The 17,500-nt window shown below is 47.8% G+C and overlaps 1 protein-coding gene across 5 annotated transcripts in view; it reads right to left on the bottom strand.

Moving 5' to 3' along the window:
- Window positions 1-17,500, bottom strand: part of kirrel3b (kirre like nephrin family adhesion molecule 3b) — a 153,953-nt gene that overhangs the window by 62,896 nt on the left and 73,557 nt on the right. Inside the window, exon 2 of one of the 5 annotated variants that reach the window (XM_081716062.1) lies at window positions 12,374-12,424. The exons of the other annotated variants lie outside the window; for them this stretch is intronic. The gene's annotated coding sequence lies outside the window, so the exon portion shown is untranslated. The remainder of the gene's footprint in view (window positions 1-12,373; window positions 12,425-17,500) is intronic. 5 annotated transcript variants of the gene reach the window in all.

Raw genomic sequence — 17,500 nt, 5'->3', positions numbered from 1 at the left:
GGTGTTTCTGTAATTCGAAATACCTTTCGATCGATTTTTTACGCATCACCAGGTCTCCAGCTGCATGCGGGACAGTTTCAGAGAGGGTCGAGGGAACGTTTGCCCCCTGAACTGCCGTGGGACCAGACCGTTCCCTGCACAGCTCTGTTATCCCGCGCATTCAAATAACGGCAGGCTGCACGGGTAGCGCATGCCATGTTTGCGATGGGAATTTTCATCCAGTGATGTCCAGATTTGCCCAAAATGTTTTCCATATTTAAAAAATGCGCTGATGTCTAAAACACGAACTTCCCATCTACCAAGGCGTTGCCCGGATCTGTTCTGAACAGAAAAGAAAAGGAGAAAATAACCCAAACCTTTGCGGCTATTAAAGTCTCAGGCAGTGCGCCGATCGAGCTGAGACATGAAGCGATATATCACTTCTACTTATTTTTACATTTTTGATATTGGAGATGTGCGTTCCCTCAAAAGAAACAGCAAGATCCAACTGAAATCTGAAATCCGTGCCTGTGATTTGAGATTGCTTGTAGCTCATGTTGGTAGGCTCCGTGGTTAGATTTGTCAGCTCATGTTATTTTCAGACTGAGATCAATGCAAGAACAGCATTAGAGATTTGGAAATGTGTCTTTATATAGTGTGTGTGTATCTAGTATGTGTGTATCAAATGTGTGTCTAATGTGCGTGTATCTGTTGCGTGTGTATCTGATGTGCGTGTGTATCTGATGTGTGTGTATTTAGTGTTTGTGTGTGTCTCTAATGTGTGTGCCTCCTGTGAGGAGCCAGGGGTCTTTAAACCGATATAAGAACCTGCCCTTGAACTGAAGAGAGTTTTTCCTGTGCTGTGGTATACAGGTCAACTGTCTGTGTTTCAGAAAGAAAACACACACACACACACACACACACACACACACACACACACACACACACACACACACACACACACACACACACACACACACACACACACACAACTGGGAATGGCGTCTGGCTAGCTGCCTTTCTGCAGGTTGCCTTTTGATATTCTATGGTGATTAAATTCACCATTTCTTCCAGATGTGTACTCCTGCGGGTTGCCCAGACGGCAGCGTAAGAGGTGTGTCGGGGGTGTGTGCGGTGTGTGTATGTTGGGTGTTCGGGGCGTGTGTGTGCGGGATGTGTGTGTGTTGGGTGTGTGCAGTGTATGTGTGGGGTTTGTATGTGGTGTGTGCGGGGTTTGTGTGAGGTGTGTGTGTGTGTGCTAGGTGTGTGGGGTATGTGCGGAGTATGTGCAGGGTGTGTGTGGGGTTTATATGTGGTCCGGAATAATCTGTTTACCTTTCGGCAGTTCCCGTGCTCATCTGGCACTAAGAACGGAAATTTGTATTAGATCCGGCATGCTCTCCACTGGAGCGTGATAATCAGTGTCTCCATACGACCACCACTGGAACGCACGCACACACACACACACACACACACACACACACACACACACACACACACACACACACACACACACACACACACACACACACGCACACACACGCTAATCAACTAATATTACCACACTGCTTCCATTTCCTGCATTGACTTCCTGCATGAGTGTTCTGCCACTTTGGAGTGAGGTGTTGTGCACAGAGGAGAGTGTGCATTAATGTCACCCCTGTGCCCTAACAACAGGTTTCACACTATTGCCAGCTCTGACACTACCGGGGCGTGCTAAGCAGAACGGCAGATGACAGCGAGTTCCCTCGTTAGCGAGCCTGCACTGGCGAGGGGTCGGCGAGACCCTGATTACCCTGCACTTTCTTTTCTTCTCCTGGAGCTCAGGGGACAGGAGGTGTAGCCGCATGCTGGGTCCTCGCTGGCCGCGGCAAACCCAGCGTCCAGGGTAAATGCGCAGACACACACACACACACACATGCACGTACAGTATTGGCTACTCTATTACAGGTCAGTGCAGGCTAATTGAATTCGTCTGGTGGGGCTGTGTCGATGGCTCGATCGATCTCCACTCAAGTGCTCCTCTTATCTGCTCCACGTCCTGCTTAGCATCACAGATGCCCGTCACTTGATGCTTAAATGGCCAGACATGAGGTGACTCTTCAACGGATATGTCCTGTGACCCTCCCACAGCACTCATCTTAGCTTAATCTAGCTTGGAGTGACACAAAAACAAACAAACCAAAAACACTCAGCCATCAGAAGCTAAATTTTTCCTGTATAATTCTGATTCCTGTGTGCTGCACTTCAAGCAGAGACAAAATAAGAGCACAAGCTAATCTCTGTGTGTGTGTGTGTGTGTGTGTGTGTGTACATGCTGACACTCTTAGCGGCACACCTCTGTCAGATGCTATGCAGCTCTTCGTGTGCTGTGCCTGCCTTGACCTTGACCTTGACCTTGACCTTGGCTAGACTGCTCTAGACTGTGAGCAGAAGGGCCAGTCATCGGTTTAGGGCAGGTGCTCTGCCTGGTAGGGGGGGCGAAGTCATACACCAGGCATCAACCACTCCGAAAGATCTAATTCTCTGCAGGGCAGTCACTAATTTGACAGTCCTGCAGAAAGACGCCGAGGGTGCCTCCATTAATCAGCACAACTTCAGAGGCTGCGCTCCTAATGTTCCCAGGTCAGATTAGCTTTCATGCTATTTGTTTATTTGCTCTTTGTTTGGGCGGGGGTAGGAGGGGGGTTGTATTGTTGCGCGTTGTAAATGTCTTTAATGATTTGAACTACGGGCTTAATGTTTACGATGGAGTATCTGCAACAGAGCTAGAACAAAGAAAAGTGAAGGAACATCTGGACGTGCTGGAAATTTTGGTCTCCTCATATATCTTCTCATACACACACACCCACTCCCCCCCCCCCACACACACACATTCCTGACCCTGGGACTTATCCCTTGAGCATCAGCCAAAGTCCATTTCAGATTAATGAATGCATAATTCAAAATGAATCTGGGGTCAGTTGTGAGTGAACTGATCTTTGGGAGTTAATTCAGAACCAAAAGTGTGGGGGCTTATGGCTGGTCACTGCCATGGCTGCATTTCAAATCCCATTTATCTGTCAGCAGTAGATTAGCTGAAAGGCATTAATATGTAAGTAGACAGGGTGGTGACATTTCAGCGATGAACTGAAGGCAAACAAATGCACATTTAAATGCATTGTTTCATTACAATGCTCTGGAGTTTGGAGTTTTGTTATTTTTTTGTAAAATAAATAAATAAAAAAAATAAATATATATACACACACACACACACACACACACACACATATATCAATATGTCTCCCTCTCTCTGGAGCCCTTTCACTGCGGCACTGTCCACGCGACTAAAAGCACTGGAGTTGTACCTAGAGGTACTGCACCTGAGCAGAAGAGAGACACTGACTCTCCACCAGCCCCGGCGTGCCTGAGCACAGGGTCCGTGTGCCAGTCGCCTTCGCCTCTAGAGCTTCACCAACGCTTCTGTCTCCCAAAGTGTAAATGACCTTTCATCCTGCACAACGGGGCAAAACCGTTGCCTCTTACGTGGATGTATAGGTTTGAAAAAGCATTTCAGAGCCTTTCAGATGATTTGTAAAGATTTGTAAAGTACGGAACAGCCTTGTGAAGAACGCATAGACTGGAGTCCGACCGCAGAGAACACAGCTGCCGTGCTGACGCCTTCTGAAGCATGATGCAGCACCTGGAACATCTCAAAAGCTCCTGGGCCAAGGATGTAGATCACTGGAACATCTCAGGAACTCCTGGGCCATGGCGGTAGATCACTGGGAGATGGAGACTTGCAGGGCATGTCCACACACTTCCGTATCATTACACAGATTGTTAAAAAGGAGTCAAACTTCTGGTTGTCTGAATGTTTCCTTTAATAACCTGGCACAGTGTGTCAGCAGAGACATATCGGCTCCCTAAGGCATTTCTGGCAAAGACAGTCTAATAGTCAAATAAACACCTCATACCGGCAGAGAGGATAATATGAGTCTTGTGTGTGTGTGTGTGTGAGATTGGAGGAGGCTGCTGTTGGTTGGGAGTTGTTCATTTTTCCTCTGATCTGAATGCACAAACTAATTTCCCACCCTGTAGTAAAAACAAATAAGCTGGTTTGAGCGGGGCACGGCTGGCCGCGTCGCCGAACCATCGTTGCCACTCTAATGAAGATGCGTCTGCAGCATCCCAAACACACCACACACCCGGGGGGATGGAGACCAACGGCAGCCATATTGGCGCACCCAAGTCCCACGGGGCGGCACGCGTAATGGGATGACTTCTGCTGCAAAATCAAGACGGATGACCCGTGATGATGAGTTTTAAAAATGACAAATAGCGTCTGGAAGAGGCCCTGGGAATGGGGGTAGGAGCAGGGGGTGATGAGGTACCCAGAGAGGAAGAGCAGAAAGTATTCATACAGACATCAAATATTATAAGCCTTTATTCAATCTTATTTATTTATTTATTTATTTATTTTTTTTTTTGGTCTGTATATTTCCTCCAGATCTTATCAAATCATACCAAAAAGTGCTTGAAGGCTTCATAAGCCACAGAATGGTTTTGTGTCATAGAGTAATCTTGCTTTTATTAATCCTATTCTATCTTTTTTCTCTTGTTTGATTCGGATGAGCTTGTGGTATGTCTTGATATTTGGTGGTTTAAAATGGCACAGTTTCGGAAGGGGAGACAATGTTATCAGATTTCCAGATTTTTTTTGCAAATCTGTAAAACAAACAAACAAACCAACCAACCACACCAAGCCTAGTTTCCAGGACAACTCTTTTTCCAAGAGAGCGGTATACTATTCCGGGCAGGGCATAATGCAACACCTAAAGCAATAGCCACTCATAGCCACTTCTCAGGTTAGGAGAAAAACATACAGGTATAAGAAGGTATATGGCACAAAGTTGCTTTTTGTGTTTTTTTTTTTTAGATTATTATAACATTATTTCTGCCTTGTTCATAATTAATTGCAAATTAATAGCAAATCAAAAACAGTTGGTTCCAAAGCTTGGGACTCAAATTTAATGCTTATCTATAAACAAACCCAACCTTATCTCTACACTACCCAAACCTTATCTATATAATACCTAAACCTTATCTCTACACTACCTAAACCTTATCTCTGCACTACCCAAACCTTATCTCTATACTAACTAAACCTTATCTCTACACTACCTAAACCTTACCTCTATACTACCCAAACCTTATCTCTACACTAACTAAACCTTATCTCTACACTACCCAAACCTTATCTCTACACTAACTAAACCTTATCTCTACACTGCCCAAACATTATCTCTACACTAACTAAACCTTACCTCTATACTACCCAAACCTTATCTCTACACTACCTAAACCTTACCTCTATACTACCCAAACCTTATCTATATACTACCTAAACCTTATCTCTACACTACCCAAACCTTATCTCTACACTACCTAACCTTATCTCTATACTACCCAAACCTTATCTCTACACTACCTAAACCTTATCTCTACACTACCTAACCTTATCTCTACACTACCTAAACCTTATCTCTACACTACCTAAACCTCATCTCTACACTACCTAAACCTTATCTCTATACTACCCAAACCTTATCTCTACACTACCTAAACCTTATCTCTATACTACCCAAACCTTATCTATATACTACCTAAACCTTATCTCTACACTACCTAACCTTCTCTATACTACCCAAACCTTATCTCTACACTACCTAAACCTTATCTCTATACTACCCAAACCTTATCTCTACACTACCTAACCTTATCTCTACACTACCTAAACCTTATCTCTATACTACCTAAACCTTATCTCTACACTACCTAAACCTTATCTATATACTACCTAAACCTTATCTCTACACTACCTAACCTTATCTCTATACTACCCAAACCTTATCTCTACACTACCTAAACCTTATCTCTATACTACCCAAACCTTATCTCTACACTACCTAAACCTTATCTCTATACTACCTAAACCTTATCTCTACACTACCTAAACCTTATCTATATACTACCTAAACCTTATCTCTACACTACCTAACCTTATCTCTATACTACCCAAACCTTATCTCTACACTACCTAAACCTTATCTCTATACTACCCAAACCTTATCTCTACACTACCCAAACCTTATCCATGCACTACCCAAACCTTCCTGATCATCAACCCTAAAGATCTGTAGGTCTCTTCCACTGTCTTCCAGCCACCAGCTCGGACAACGGCAGACACCAGTAGTTTCCTAAAGCTTGGCTCTGTGCTGATGAACTTTTCCTAACTTAGAACTAAAAGAGCATTTTACATTTACAGTCTTGAATGCTGATCCATAAATTTCTGTCATTTTGATGAATATTAAATATATAAAGCCAGATCAAAGTGTCATGAATTCAAAGACCCTGGAGGATAACTTTGGTGTGAGAAGAGGTGAGCAAAGAAGCCAGAACGCTGTCAGGTTTTTAATATGTATAAAATTTTCTGAACAAGATGTCATGTTCAAAAATATCTACTGAGAAAGTTGACTCTTTTTTTTAGCTATAAGTCTTGCCGAGAGGACAAACTAGTAAGAAACGATCATGGAGAAAAATGGTTGTAATTCGTAGCCCGTAGAAGACAGTTCCAAAGGTGCTCGTCTAATGAAAGTGCACCAGCACAGTTCCACGCTGGGAGTCTGGTCCTGTGAAAGTGTGCTCATTACAAGAGCTCCGGCATGCACTAGCTGGTACCCACACATGATGTATTTCGTTTGCAGAAGCTTATCTCTAGGTCTCCGCATCCTGGCTGCTGCTGAGAAAGGAAATTAAGCCAAGACAAATCAGCCCTTCTTAGGAGCGGGCCTCTCTAATCCCTATCCACCTTAAAAAGGAGGTACGCGTTACTTTGTTAGCGTCAGCTAATTGCTACGGCGGACGGCCAGAGAGGAGGCAGGGAAGGGGGCGCTTGGCCAGGAGTCGCCGTGTCAGCTGGGAATGTGGGGGAACTCCTCCTCCCCTCCGAATCAACGTGCGATTTGTTTTCATTCCTCAGAGGCTATTTTAGCTCTGAAGTGTGGTTTTTTGTTTTTTTTTTAAGTTGAAAGTCTCATGATGAAGCTGCATCTGAGGATAGTGTATATATATATATATATATATACACATATACACTATATTTATATATATAAAGGTCTGTAAAAAATGTCTGTGAAATTGCTGGGGTCTGGTACGGAGCACATGTCTTTCGCTCGGTTATCATTATGGCAAGCTGCGCTCATTCTCTATTTCCTGCATGGAGGATGGTAGCGTGTGACAACCCGTCTCTGGGCCCTGTGAGAGGAGGGGGAGGCGATCTTCCACAGCAACGCCGGCATAAAAAGACTCACAGAATGATGAAAAGGTACAATGATGTATAACACGCTGCTGTTACAGTGTGATAAAGAACTTTTTCCACAGTATGTCCATGGAAACGGTCTAACGGTACGTAATAATGTACTGTTATGTACCAAGGCAACGTGTCATAAAGAGTCCTGTGCCTCGGCTATGTTTACCGGATCAGCCGCGGTGCGTTTTCCTCTGCACGCTGTGAAACGCTGTGGTAGGACATTGTGTTCCGACTGTGTGTTTAAACAGCCTCGAATCACAGTCAGAGTAACAAGGGCAGGTTCTTGAGTTGAGATGCAGCCAGTTGAGAAGCAGCCTCGGATTCTTAGAATTTCTTTTTTTCCTGGATCAATTCTCTCGTAGAGAGCACAAACTCAGAGCCCACTGCTGGGAGCCAGAGCCAACAACAACGACAAACAAAAAAAGCTGAAAAACCAACAAAAAAATAATATCAAAAGCGAGAAGAAAAGTGGGGATGGAAAAAATAAATGGCCCTGCAAAGAATCTCATGCACCTTAACGACCACAGTTTTTCTGAGACACTTTCGTCACGTGCCACGTGTGGTCGGAGACGTGGGTGCAGGATCATGGCCCCAGGAGGAACAGCCAGATTTTAAATCCAATCTCAGTGGATGAAAATGTGCGTGAACATGGGTATCTCCATCTCCATCCTCTTCCGGGCCCTGACTGCAGCCATGACGATGGCCACGTGCGCCTGGTATGCATCGAGGCCCAGTGGCAGCGGCACGGCACACGCCCAAGCACGTGCGCTTGACTCAGCTGTAATGACCCAGTTTATCGGCTTACCACCCTTGCCACAGTGGTTTGCTGCGCGCCAACAGGACGCATTTGTCTCTATCTGACTTTCCTGCCGTCTGTGACACGAACCTCTCTTTCTGGTCATCTGGTTCAGCAGGTGACATTCGGCGCGAGACAGCGGCGCAAAGCTGCCTGGGTTTAAAGAGGGCTCGCTGTCACGGGCCTCGTCGGAGTCGCAAATGCAAATGTCACGTGCTGTCAGCTGGAGGCAGCCCCGGACGTGGACGAAAGCTCTTTCCCTGCTCTGCATAAAGGCTCAGGGGAGGAGCCGGAGGTTGAGGCTGCTTCTCGTGAGCTGCTGCCGTGTGAAAGAAACCAACCCCCACCCCCCACCCCAGTAGACGGTGCAGAAGCAATTTCTATGTCGTGTGATAATAACCCTTTTCAGTTGCTCAGCTCAATAAATTCCCTATATTAGTACATGAAGATGGTGGGACTGGTACAATCTTGAAGACTTTTCTCTGCACTACCTGGATCCACTACTTATGACACCCTAAGGTTGGCGACCAGGCTTTGTCTCCAGAGAGCGCACCATCTATCTACACCCGCCACCCTCCGTCTGGGAGGAGGCACTTATGTGCTATTCCAGGCCATGGGGGAGACGAGATCCTCCATCAGGAAGGTGCGAGTGATGGAGGACACGAAAAGGCTGTCTGGACCGCGACAGGCACGTTACGCACCGGTCCGATGCCGGGTGACTGCTGAGACATGATATGGAATGAGATATGGAATGACTCCATCTGCTGGTTATTATCCTTCGAGAGTCCTCATCCCTTGTAGGGGGAGGTAGGAAGGTGGGCCTACCGAGGAGCACGTTTAGACATGCCCATCTAGCCTAAGCCTACGCACGGGCGCGTAGCAGAAACAGCAAAGGTAAATAACTAAGTGCAAAGACATAAACAAGGAAAGCAAGACCGAGACCCGAGGATTTGGGAAAACCAGGCAGAGGGGACCACGGGAACGCCGGCGCTGCTCTGGCAATGCAGATGCTCTGTCGGAGTCATCGGCGAAGAGAGGCATGGAGCCGACTCTCCCGAACGACGACTGCCGACAGCCCGTTTGGCTCTCGCAATAAAACCAACATTGCTGGATGCGTGCGCGAGCGTTGTGTCGCGCGCCACGTGCCATTACAGGCAGCCTGCACACCCCCCCCTCTGCCAAACTGCTGTCCGGCCGCCCTGCTTGCGGGCTGCAGATGTGAGGAAGGAAGCCGCGGAAGCCGCGCCCGGCAGACCAGCGCATCGGACCTGCCCAGCACTTGTCTCCTGTCACTGCAGGCAGAGGATGGCGAACGTCGCTGGCACCGTGCCAAGATCGCCAGACAACTCAGACGACTCTTTTGTTCTCGTCTGGATTTTCATACCTCCTGGCCTTGAGATTTTCTTTTAAAGACAAAGTTGATTAAAAAAAAAGTAAATAACCGTAATAAATGCAAAAAAAAATAAAAAATGCATAAAGAGCCTTCAGCAACAGCTAGCAGCAGACAGACTTAGTCACGTACCCAGTGAAAGAGGCTGATAATAACACACCATTTAGAGTTCCGCCGGAGACATTTAACTGTGAGAGTCCAGGGAAAAAAAGACGGAAAGCAGAGATTCATTATACACTCTTTGTTTCTCTGCTAGGATCTAATCTAATCTAATCTGTCTGTTTTGAATCTAAATGGGCTAAAAGTTGACCCCCCACATCGCTAAGCTTTAATACACGATTACAGAACTTATCTGTATGTTTTGTATGAATCTTAGATACAAAACATATATTTAAAATGCAAATAACACAATGCACATTCTCCATCTGGAGCTGTGCAGTTTAAGTCCCTGTCTCCTACAGTTCATCTCTGTACAGTGCTGGCTAAGATTCTGATCAGAACTTGCCATGTTCTCATCACTGGCTGTGCTGCGTCTAGACCAGTAGGCGAACGGAAATCAGTAAGTTTTCATGGGATGCCTGAGGTATTTTAACTACCTCGAAGTCCTGCTCACGCTGCGCTCGACAGGGCTGGCCAGCACTCTGGGACGCCGTTCCTTCCGACGGCCGAGGTCTTTCAGGCTCTATCCTCCCCTAGCTTTCTCGCTTCTCCTTGAACTTTTCTGTAGCCGCGGGCAACGCCATGGGCACCCGTGCCGCTCCCGACAGGAGCCCGGGCTGGAGCGGGGGATCGGGCTGGGGGCCGGTATCTTTTCTTCCCAGCTATGCGGAGTGCTAGCAGGCTGCCTGCTTCGCTCCAAATGCTCCCCACCTCTCCAGAGGATTAGCTATCGCTGCTTACGTCCACTCGGGCATACTCACGTGAACGGAGGGCGTCTAGGGTTTTCCACACACACTCATAGACAAATTCCACACCACTGTTTGTGGGAGTTAAACTCTAGCTCCGATGGTACCTAGCGGGCGGGCGGCGGCCAGGGTCCGGGGTGCCATGGCGACCCTGCGATGGGCGCTCGGCATATCCTCAGCAGGCCACGGACATTCACCAACTTTCTTCACTTACCTCGGCATCCTCCAGCGATAATGAAAAGCCAAGAGGAAAAAAGTCAGAGGGGGACCCCACATGACCAAGAGCAGCTGGGCTGTTCCAATCTGTTCCCACCCCCACTCCTCTCTCTTACACACCCTCCCTCCGGACTTTGGCCAGACCACGTCCCACTAGTCTCCCGAGACCTCGAGATTGGACTAGTCACACTGACGGTTCCGTAGGCCATGTGTTGGGGGACTTGGGAACAAAACGATTGCGGAGATTTCCTACACGACTTCAGCTGCTGTCAGACTGCACCGCGTTCTCATCAAATTTAGCCGGGAAAACACTCGCCTCCGAAGCAAAAGCACACGGGGTTGCGATCAGCCACCATCGCCGCGTTGAGTCACTTCAGCTGGAGGACAGATCTGAGTGGTGCGTAAAGGTCAGGCCAAGTAGCATTAGGACACACTCCCTGCAACGGCAGAGTGACCTTTTCCCAGATGACCTCTGAGTGACGGGCCCGGGGCTCCCACCAACTCCTGGCCCCCCCTGTCAGTCTGCCAGAGCAAGCCTGGCTTCAGTGTTGAGACATAGTAAAAAGAGTAAAAAACACTGTGTGTGTGTGTGTGTGTGTGTGTGTGTGTGTGTGTGTGTATGTGTGTGTGTGTGTGTGTGTGTGTGCGTGTGTGCAGGGCTGCTGTAACCTCACGTGTACTTCTCTGCACAAGATACAGGTGACTGCACACACAGTGGAATGCGATGTCTCAAGTTATTCAGAAGGCTCATTCTGAACAGAACTCTATTAATCTGCCTCGTTGCAGTTTCAGTGATTTCATTTGCCTGTTTTGAGAGGAGAGGGGAGGAGAGAGGAGAGGAGAGGGGAGGAGAGAGGAGAGGAGATAGAGGGGGAGGGAAGTGAAGAGGGGAGGAGAGGGGTTGAGAGGTGTGAGGAGGAGGAGGTGTTTTGTTGATCAAGAACAAAATAAGGATCGGAACAAAGGTTTTGGTTTTGTTTTATGCGAAACGTGACTAACACACAGCAAGAATGTAAAGGTGAAGCTGCTACAAAGACTACACGGATCTACATGAGAGCTTTTCTCTCATTCAGGCTCACACACACACACACACACCCACACACACACACCTGGCTGGCTTTTTCCCCCCCTCAGTAATTAAAACGTCACAACTTGAAGCTGGCCTGTCTCCACCTCAGTTACTGACCCAGGCAGACTCAGTGTGGCTGACAGCAGGTGTCATAACCGGGTCGCTCAGCCTCCAATTAACATGACTTACTCCGGGTCAGCAGGCTGCCACTGCAGCCCACAAAAGTGCAAAATTAAGCTGTCGCCAAGCTGTAACTGGTGTGATAAGCCACCTCGCCCTTGTGATGGAGCGCGGGATGGCACGGAGGTGTGTGTGTGGCTCGAGGGAGGGAGACAGAGAGAACATTTAATACCTTTATCACACTAATATAAGTGGCGATTCTGAGGGTTCTTCTACTGACTGAGTTTTAAACTCCAGCTCTCTATTAACACTGCACACCTTACTTCAACCACGCGTGGAGCTCTCTGACGTGCGCTAAAAGTGCTCTGTGAAGTATATCGTTAAAACCGCTACAAAGTGAACCCAACGGATAACCATTCCGGGCATAAGCGAGTACCGCAGAGTGAAATCACTTTTAGTGGCATTAATTAAAAGTCAAAGGGGTTCAACCGATGAGAAATGTTCCACAAATGGTTGCATTCAACACTACATCACGTACCCTACGTACCTTAAACGCCGTTCCGGTAATGACAGGACCTTTTCTGCAAAGTTACCATTACTGCGGATCATATCAATAAAAAAGTTACTAAATGACAGTAGCTAGTAATATATGTATATATATAAGTAACAGCTCGTGGTAGAGAACTAATTCTGAAATGTGAAAAACATCGCTGAAGTCCACTGGTACACGGAGTTACTCTGAGTTAAGGTGAGTACTCCGACTCTCTCTCTCTCAGGAACATTTCAGAAAGGGACTTTCACTCATCACTTACCTGCTGAATGTCCACATTTCTGTCTTGCGAGGCACACAATAACATATAAAACGCTTCAGTTGCATTACAGCCTCCTTGCTGAAAGAACTGCTGTCTGTCTTCCTGCCAGTCGGCACGCAACGCTTTGTTTTCGGTGTTAGCGAGTTAATGTGTTACACTTGCAATCTCTAGTGGTACTGTATCAGCGCACCAAAGCACTACACTTCTGCTTTTCCCCTATACTTAATAATTAAATGTAATAATTCAATAAATACATAAAGTAACCAAGTAAAGTTTGAAATAATGCAGCTTTGACTAAAACTGGAAAAAGTAGGCATCTCAGAAATGTCGATTCAAAGCGCATGGTTATAACACATTTTCTTGATCGCGTCGAAAACCAGACTAACACAGGAGTCCGTAAAATTGACACATCCCTGCCGATTTCTTGAAAAATACCTTCCGATGTGTTACACTGTCTGTCTCCGCACGATGATGGCTACATTTTGCTTGGCCTTAATTACAACTGCCTGTCTGCATTCTTTTCGCCTTAACAGATGATGGGACGGAGAGATGCAGATGCGAATCTTTGTAACGGCTTATAGCGCTTATGAGACACGTGGCGGAACAGACACATCCACCTGAAGGGTTTAATCGAAGTGATTCATTACTTGGAAAACTGGTCCGCGGATTCTGCGCAACGCACATTATGTTTACTTTGTAAATCAACAGTGCAAACACCCGAAAAGTGTGCGGACGTGTTCTGTCGTGCATCTGAACTATTTGGTGTTTTGTTGGATGTTTTTTTTGGTTAAAGTAAGAAAGGCAGCAAGTCATCAAGTGTGCTTTCAGCTGGTTCCCTTGACAACGGCTGGATGATAAATAACTATTTCCAGCCATTTTTTTTTGTCTTATTTTTTTTCAGGCTGTTTTTACCTCTTCAAGATGGCCAATGAAGCAGTGAGTTGTCTACCAACTGCACTGCGGATAAATAATGTCTGTCATAAAAAAACACTATTATTTATAGATGATAACTCACCTACAGAGTTGAGGAGGTGGTCCGTGCATTAGCATATTAGGGAAAAAAGAGAGAGAGAGAGAGAGAGAGAGAGAGAGAAAAGACTGATATTAGTTCCAAGAAAAGGCTACATTCAAACAATGAATACAGGAGAAAAAAATATATATATTTATGTGTAAATGAGAATATTTACTTATATTAGATCGGCTGCAAGGGATGGCCATAATATAGTCTTTGGATACAAACATACCTGCCCACATAAATTATTTCGGTAATATTAAATACAAGATCTGTGTGAAATATGAGCATCTTTGTCTTCACACCACCACAGAGGCAGTGTGTGGTATATGCCTTCTCAACGTTTACTCAGTGGTCTATACAGCACAAGTATTTCTCATATACTTCTCATGTATTTCTCAAAGTGCTCCCCGTATGTGGTCTCTGGCTCGTTTATTTAGCGGCACTGAGCTCGGGTCGCTGATGGGCAGAGGGGAGGGGAGGGGTGGGGAGAGGGGAGGGGAGGGACGGGGAGAGGGGCGGAGGAGGGACGGGGAGAGGGGTGGAGGAGGGGTGTGGAGAGGGGCGTGGAGGGGTGGGGAGAGGGGCGGAGGAGGGACGGGGAGAGGGGCGGGGAGAGGGGCGTGGAGGGGTGGGGAGAGGGGCGGAGGAGGGGTGGGGAGAGGGGTGGAGGAGGGCGGAGGGAGGAGACTCCAGAGTGGAAGCGGACAGCTGCTAACAGCAAGCGTCTTGGTGGAATCCCATTAGCACGACTGCGGCAGACTCTGAGAAGGACCCCTGTGGTCATTCCAAACTATGGCAGAATGTAGTGATGAAAACTTAATCAATGTGCACACACACACACACACACACACACGCAGAAATGTATCAAGTGCATGTGGTGAACTTATGGCACTCAAAGTGCCTGTGGGAGAGATGTTGTGCCATTTTGTGTCGGCGTGCAGAACCGTGGCCCTGCAGGGGACTCTGGGACAGCAAGTGTGCGCCAGATGAATTTGAAGGAAGGTTAATGGAGTGACACGCGCTACGGCTGATGGCTATCTGACACAGAGGGTGCCGGCGGCATCATAGCTCTGTATACACGGCCATGGGAAAGCGCTGCCTCTGTACACACACACACACACACACACACAAAACACACGCATGTATACGAGCACGGTATAAATCTTGTGTTTGACAATGCTATAGGGTCATTCATGATGGGAGTGTTCATCATAGGATAGGGTTACATGTTTGATGTGCTCTGCTCTATGTCTCTCTCTCTCTCTCTCTCTCCAGCTCCCTACATGCCCTGCAGTCTGTCACATAATTGAACGCAGTCCTCTGCTCCTGCCTTTCTTCCATTAGATCCCCGTGGCCAATACATCAAAACATTATTAAACGCCACAGTGCGTGACACGCACGCCGCGCCCGTGCAGGCCTGCCAGCGTCCTTTCTTTCTGTATCCTGCCCTGAGCTCGCCGTCACCGTGGCCGCTAACGAAGACGGCCGGAGCTCGTTTGCCCTGCTGAATGACGAAGTCTTCATCCGAACGGACCTCGTCCGAAGAACAGCAGCCGTTCGCCGCTGATCACGGTTACCCGCCGACCACAACGAGATGAAAAGGGATGAGATTGGGGTGGTGGGGTGGGGGGTGGGGGTGGTGGGGTGGGGGGTGGGGGTGGAGGGGGGTGGGGGTGGAGGGGTGGGGGGTGGGGGTGGAGGGGGGTGGGGGGGGTCTGGTTGCAGTGGAAAGTGGGAAAAAGAGAGAGAAGCAAAATATCTGCAGCGTAAACAGGCGCATGGACCGGTTCTCTCGCCTAGCAACTCAGGAAGATGTTGAAGGTTGCAGAACTGCCAATTAAATGGAAAAGGCGACTTCTTCACAGAGGAAGCAAACAAATGTTTTTGTCCTTCAAGCGCTCAAAAGGCGCAGCACAGGCCTGGCCGACCGAGACAGAAAGTCCATGCTCACCAGATCCAAACGCAGGCTGAGCACAGCCTGACAGATGGATCCTCCTCTTGGAGCACTCTCCGACCGAACACGGAGCCCACGACAGTACCGAGGGTCAATCCAAGGGTCATACCAACATTTTTATCCTTTCCTTCTTTCTTTCTTTATTTCATTCTTTCATTCTTTCATTCTTCCACTTCAGCAGAGACCCAGAGATGACCTCACTGGCTCGCTCACTCTTCCCGATGCCCTGCGCGCAGTCACCTTGTCACAGTCCGCTCAGGACCGCCACACCGGAACGCCATTTCTAATCAGTCCGAAATATCCGGCATGTCCGGAATGTCTGGAATGTCCGGAATGTTCAGTTCCTTAACATTCCCGGAGCCTCGCTCGGACCCGCGTTTCACGGTACTGACATTTCAAAGAGGACAGATTTCTGTTTGTCAAGGCTGGCAAAGACTCCTGGCAAAGGAAGAACAGAGGGATCGAGGTGAAGGGGCGGGTGGAGTAGGCGGAGGCTGCTGATGATGTCTGTCTGATCAAAGCTTTGTTTCCAGAGCATATGTTTGCACAGAAAAACAGCAGGCGCAGCATACAGACTTTAGTTCTGAAGAGGGAGCTTGGAGCGCATCAGAATGCTTCTGTGGGGAAGAGACAAAGAGAAGGAGAGAGAGAGAGAAGGGAGGGAGAGAGAGAGAGAGAGAGTTGGTGGGGGGGTGCTTTGGGGACTGGCAATGCCCCTGCATCCTTCCTTAGCCAGAGAGATTGAGCTTAATTAGGGCCTGAGTGTTTCATTATGGCAGTCGTTAATGTTAACTGTAGTTAATGTTCATCTAGTGTCCTGATGGAAAAACTGACACACGCGCACTCACCCGCACACATTCACACACGCACGCACACTCACGTGCACACTCATGCACACACACTCACACACACGCACACACACACACACACACAAACAACTCTAGTTCTCATCTACATTTGCCCTGCTGGCTGCCCTAATATGCAGTGACACCCAGTCATAGTGGCATATTTAAGAGCTGCTTTGCGCCTTTGCTTTGCGCTGTGTGTGTTTTGGGCGGTGCCGCATGGGGGAGGGGTGTGGGAGGATGGGTGTAGGCGGTGTTGAGTCCTATAGGCCTTAATGTAACAGAAGGGAGACAGGAGAAATGAATTGTTTTTCCATTCATACAGCGCCCAGCAATCTACCCGGGCAGGGGGTGGAGCCACATGGATCAACACACAAGATGTGTCATCACACAGTGTGACATCGTCTGCTGAAACGCCACATGCCCTGTGCCTAGCCAATGCATGATTCAGTAATACGCACATAGGCACACCCATCACAACCCACTTAATGCGATTTTGTAATTATCGTGTCTGACATGTATTTGAGCCTGTGGTCATCAGTGAATCGAGACACATGCAGCATGAACATGTCTATGAACACGTGTCTATGAACATGTGTACCAAAACAAAAAGACCCTGCAAGTCACATAGATTCCATTCGATCCCACATGACCTACACTGGTGTGGTTTGACCCTATATGACCCCACGTGGCTGTGGTTTGACCCCATATGGCCCCACGTGGCTGTGGTTTGACCCCATATGGCCCCACGTGGCTGTGGGTTGACCCCATATGACCCCACATAGCTGTAGTCTCACCCCACAGCTTTTTCAGAAAACGCAGGTCGCAAACGCTCTGACACGCCACTTCGACTTCCTCCCAGCCGGAGGCGAGGCGACAATTCGCTCGGTCTCCTGCAACACACCTGCTAAAGAGACATTCCTACAGAACTGGATGTAAAAGAGAGTCCTGGAACAAGCATGTATCTCGTAAAGTCAAGTCAAAACATGGACAGCCAGAGAGGGCAGAGCCAGGGCCAGCGCCGGAGCCATCCACGTAACTGCAACTC

This window comes from Electrophorus electricus, chromosome 6 (genome assembly GCF_041902795.1).
Source record: "Electrophorus electricus isolate QZ-2024a chromosome 6, ASM4190279v1, whole genome shotgun sequence".
Lineage (NCBI taxonomy): Eukaryota > Metazoa > Chordata > Actinopteri > Gymnotiformes > Gymnotidae > Electrophorus > Electrophorus electricus.
The sequence above is the reverse complement of the archived record's forward strand: the minus strand, read 5'-3'. Positions and strand labels throughout refer to the sequence as shown.